Here is a 5,000-nt window from a genome sequence, read left to right as displayed (position 1 = left end):
ATTTTCCACTGTTGCTCGCCTTCATAATTATCTGCTAGTGTTTCTGTTCTCTGTTTCTATGTTCAGCTGATTAGTTGGTTAGCTGGCTTGGCTGGCTGGCTGGCTGGCTGGCTCCATAATGTTTGACGGAGGTCGATACAAACGAAAGGTCGTCGCAGCCTGTGAGGCTTCAAAATAACGTTGACTTCCTCCCTCCCCCTTAAGGGCATGAGAGGGGGGTGGGGAAGGTGAGGGGATGGGGGGCGAATTTTTTTTTTTTTTTTTTTTTTTAAACACCACCACCGTACATCTGCCCACCCCCCCAGCCCCATCCATCCCCCATGGACAGAAACATCACAACAGTAGAGGCGCATTTCCCCATCCCTTCTCCCTCGGCAACACCCCCTACACTACATCCCCTTCTCAACATCCACCCCTCCAAATAGTCTAATAACCGAAACCCGAAACGAAAGTGGCAAGAACTGGGTGAGAATAAGAAGAAACCTACCCCCCATCTTTCTCCCTGTCTCTCTATCCCCTGCCCCCCCCCCCCCCCCCCCCCCCACCCTCTCCTCTCTCTCTCTCTCTCTCTCTCGTCATACCCCTTGCCGTATCTACGGGCATAATATAACCACTGGATATACGCTACTCATCTGGTCGAACGATCAGCGATAAACTTTCAACAGGAACACGGGTTTCAGATCACCTACATAACGGGAACAGAGGGGACCAGAGGTGGATGCCCCTAAAGACTGCAAGAGACACTTATCTTTGGATCCCCTATCCATTTATACATGTGTTGTATCATACCTTGCAATATGAATGTTTTTCGTTAAAACAAACAAAAACCTCCAACTCACGGTTTAGACGTGTCAAAAAAAAAAAAAAAAAAAAAAAAAAAAACACAATCTCCCCCTTACCCCGCCTACCCCACTCTACCTCCCACACAGACACTAACAGGTTCCACGCGCTGATGCTGTAAATGTCACCCCACCATCCGCCCACCAAACCCTAAAAACTGATGTGTAAATGTCAGAAAGCAAAGCCCCGACCCCTTTCCCCCTCCTATCCCCTCCACCCATTCTCCGCACAATCCTCCCCCACTCCCTCTCAAAGAAGGGGAAAAAAAAAGAAATAAAAGTCATCCATCATCCCACCTTCTTCCTTGCACCTACCTGCCCGTGCCGAATTGCTCCTCAGTATTGTAAATGTCACCTTCAAAATGTCCACACGTACCCCTCTAACTATATATAACATTATGAGCCGCGCATGTTCAAAATGTCAACAGCACCCCGATGGTACTGTGACCGCCCCCCCCCCCCCCCCCCCCCCACGCCCCCCTCCAGTGAAGCCCCTTCTACTCCACCTTTAGGCTAAACTATGCCCATGCAGTCATGCAGCAAGTTGAGGTGTTGCAGATCCGCACATCATGATAAAATCAGGTCCCATACATACATCCAGTTGCAGTTGTTGCTGGTTTGTTTTGGTTGGCTGGTTGTTGCTGCTAGCAGTTTTGTTCGTTTGGTTGGTTGGTTGGTTTGGTTTGGATGCTTGTGTGCTGCTGCTATTGTTTTTGTTGGTGTTGTTTAGGAGAGGGGCTGGTGGGAGCCTGGTTCGCTACTGGGGTGTACGTCCACAAGGAAAACCAATCGGTCGACACTTTTTCCCATGTCAACTCTTAAACTATTAATCAGCTGATAGAAACGAACAAACTATTGTCACTCTGTATTTATCAATATATATGTTACAATCAAAAGCACTCCTGTACTTTGATGAAATTTATTGGATGTAAATGAAAATGAAGTGTTGGAAAAGATGAACACTATAGCGAAGAAAGTAAATATGAAGTCTTCAAACTGAAAAAATATCAAAATTAAGATTTTCTCAGTGTTTCTCGCCTTTTGTCCTCGTCTACCTACACACCCACCCCTCTCTCTCTCTCTCTCTCTCTCTCTCTCTCTCTCTCTCCCTCTACATCCCCTCCCTCCCTCCTCTCATCTTCCATTTGAAGACTTTCGACAGCGAACTGAAAGGTTTCATTTACGATTTACCAACACTGATGTTCATAATCACTATTACGGTCGTGGCGGTTTCTTGTTCAAAACTGTTGGATTAAATGTTCACGGCATTACAGCAGTTTTCCTGAAAATCTAGTCAAAGATCTTTAATCGTCGGAAACGTTTCATGTTTTCTTTTGGAAGATCGAGAAAACGATTCGATGCATGGCCAGATACGCTTTGGCAGGGGGGAAAAAATGCTTTCCTGACCAGCGCATGCACAGAAGGCATTTCGTGCTGGTTTGTGTCAGACACAAAGACATTGGCTGAAACTGCCTCGTTCCGATTGTACTGGTGACAGTTGAGAAGGATCGACTTGTCGCCGAATTTTGTCACACACGATGTCCGAGCTACCAACGAAACGTATCGCACAAAAATGAATGACCTCGCCGATGAAAAAGTAATGGGGCATCAATTTGTCCTCAGCAATAAAATAATCGGGCATTTCTCAACACTTTATCGGTCTATGTCCGACACCGATGTACACCCCTGCTCGCTGACAAGCTGTTGGTCGTTTGAACAGCACAGACACCTTCCACGCCCACCCCCAAATTTCCTGCGATAGTTGTCTCCATCAGCTATTTCACCTTGTATGGATGTCGGCATTAAAACCTGCCTATACCTAACTGACGAGCCAAACTCGGAAAACTCGTTTCGGACGCCCAACCCGAAATAAAATTTATTGATAAGAAGTGGTGAGAGGGGACTAAGAAAGAACGAGGGACTAGGAAACAGAGACAGACAAAGAGACTGATAAAGACAGAGACACAGAGAGAGTGTAACACTGGAAATGACAACTACAATCACAATTACAATGGTATATTTGTTTCATGTCCGGCCTATAGTAGAAGAGTGGGCCATGAAAAAAAAAAGCTAATTAATTTCTTAAAGAACATAGAGACACAGATTCAGATGGTTTATTGTGTTTCGGCCATAGGCATACATACACATTGGGGAAGGGGAAGATGGATGGGGGAAGAGAGAGAGAGAGAGAGAGAGAGAGAGAGAGAGAGAGAGAGAGAGAGAGAGAGAGAGAGAGAGAGAGAGAAACAGACTGAAAGAAATACTGAACGTAGGGAAGAAGACAAAATAAGAAAGAATGAAAACACAACGGAAGAGAAACTGAACATAAAAACAAAATAATGATGAAAAAAGAAACACACACACACACACACACACACACACACATTTTCTTAAATGTGTATATAATATATAAAATTCTAAAAGTTTTTTTTTTAATTAAAAACAACACAAAAGCCAGAAAGACAACACTCCATTCATAAAAGAAAGTGCACGAAGAGCCAGACTCACCTGTACAATAATCCGCGTGACGGAGAAGACTCACTCTACCAAAGAACGCCTTGTCTCCAATCTCTTTCTCCCAAACCCTCTGGGACAGACAATACAGAGTGCAGAAAAATTATTACTGGTTATGAGTTAGTTAAACAATGCACAATCATTCCAAATGAACAGATAAGAAACTGCTGTCTACGTTATAAACAATGTTCAAGAAACACAGCAATTCAAAATGAAAACAGAAGAAGACAATATGTTTAAATTCTGCGCTGACGTAAACATCACATATACTGACAAAACATTTATTCACTATCATACACATGCAATAATCACAGAAAGAGGACAGGCATAAAATAGTATACTACAATCAAACACACACATGATAAGATTAACACCAACATTCAACAGTACTGAAAATCAATATACAGTATAGCATTCACACATACGTGAACACACACACACACACACACACACACACACACACACACACACACACACACAAGGACTGATCAGCCATTTATGAATTAAGTTGATTTTTGTATATGAAAACTGTTGCGGGATAAGACTGATCATTTTCGAATTGAACTGATTGGGGAATGTAACTGTTGCGAGTTTTAAGAGACCCATATCAAGCTGAACAACCCCTCTTCCTCTTTTCCTGGGACCGTTGAAAGTGTTTCTTTCCCACCAAAACTTCAGAAGGAAAAAAACAAAGAACAAAAAAAAACCCACTGAACAACAGCATAGCTGAATGGGGGGGGGGGGGGGGGGGGGGGGAGGAAAAAAAAAGAAAGAAAAGAAAGGAAAAAAAAACCGGTGAAGGCGTTTGTTTTCCATCCTAACCTGAGAAAAAACAAAAGCTAGGGGGGAAAAACTCAACAGCAGAATAGTTGCAAGGAAAACTAGAAGAAACGAAATAAAAATAAGAAATATAAGAAGAAAAAAAAAAGGGGGAGATGTTGGTAAGACGACACCGTCTCTATCGTGGTCCAGGTCCAGCCCAAACAGCCGGTCGGCTTCAACGAAAATAGCTGCTTGTCTGTCTGTGTGTGTGTCTGTGTGAAGTGTCTTGGGACAGATCACCTAACCGTCACCTGAAATGAGGATGGGTGAGGAGGAGAGGTGGAAGTGGGTGAGGGGGAAGAGAGAAAGGGGACAATGAGTCAGTCAAGACTAACAGAGGTAGAGAGACAGACAGACAGACAGAAAGTGACAAAGGAAACATTTGTATTCATGTTTAGACCCTAAACCATCTCAGGGAGAACAATACCAGAACGATTACAAAAACAAAACAAACAAGAGAGGCAAGGCCTGCAAGACTCACTTGTGATAAATTAAGTCCCGTAGCATTAATTACAGAGTAATTTCCCTTTTTTACTATCTGCACCAAAACGTTTGCAAAATAAATAAAAATTCAATGCTTAGCAAAAGAAGTTCCTGTTTGAACAAAAAATGATAATAATGACTCCTCTTGTTGTGTCAGAATAAGAGGTCAAAGTGCCAAGTTTAGAGAATACAAAAAAAATAAATATAACAGTAAATGCAGTTTGCATATAATTATGTTTCTTTTTTTCTTTTTTCTTTTTTTGTGCCCATCCCAGAGGTGCAATATTGTTTTAAACAAGATGACTGGAAAAAAACTGAATTTTTCCTATTTTTATGCCAAAT

General features: G+C 42.6%; 1 protein-coding gene across 5 annotated transcripts in view; it reads right to left on the bottom strand.

The window, feature by feature from the left end:
- The window catches only part of LOC143295306 (uncharacterized), a 275,100-nt gene that overhangs the window by 214,628 nt on the left and 55,472 nt on the right, over positions 1-5,000 (bottom strand). For all 5 annotated transcript variants that reach the window (XM_076606930.1, XM_076606938.1, XM_076606932.1 and 2 more), the window contains one exon: positions 3,348-3,426. The gene's annotated coding sequence lies outside the window, so the exon portion shown is untranslated. The remainder of the gene's footprint in view (positions 1-3,347; positions 3,427-5,000) is intronic.

This window comes from Babylonia areolata, chromosome 20 (genome assembly GCF_041734735.1).
Source record: "Babylonia areolata isolate BAREFJ2019XMU chromosome 20, ASM4173473v1, whole genome shotgun sequence".
NCBI classification, from domain to species: Eukaryota; Metazoa; Mollusca; class Gastropoda; order Neogastropoda; family Buccinidae; genus Babylonia; species Babylonia areolata.
The sequence above is the reverse complement of the archived record's forward strand: the minus strand, read 5'-3'. Positions and strand labels throughout refer to the sequence as shown.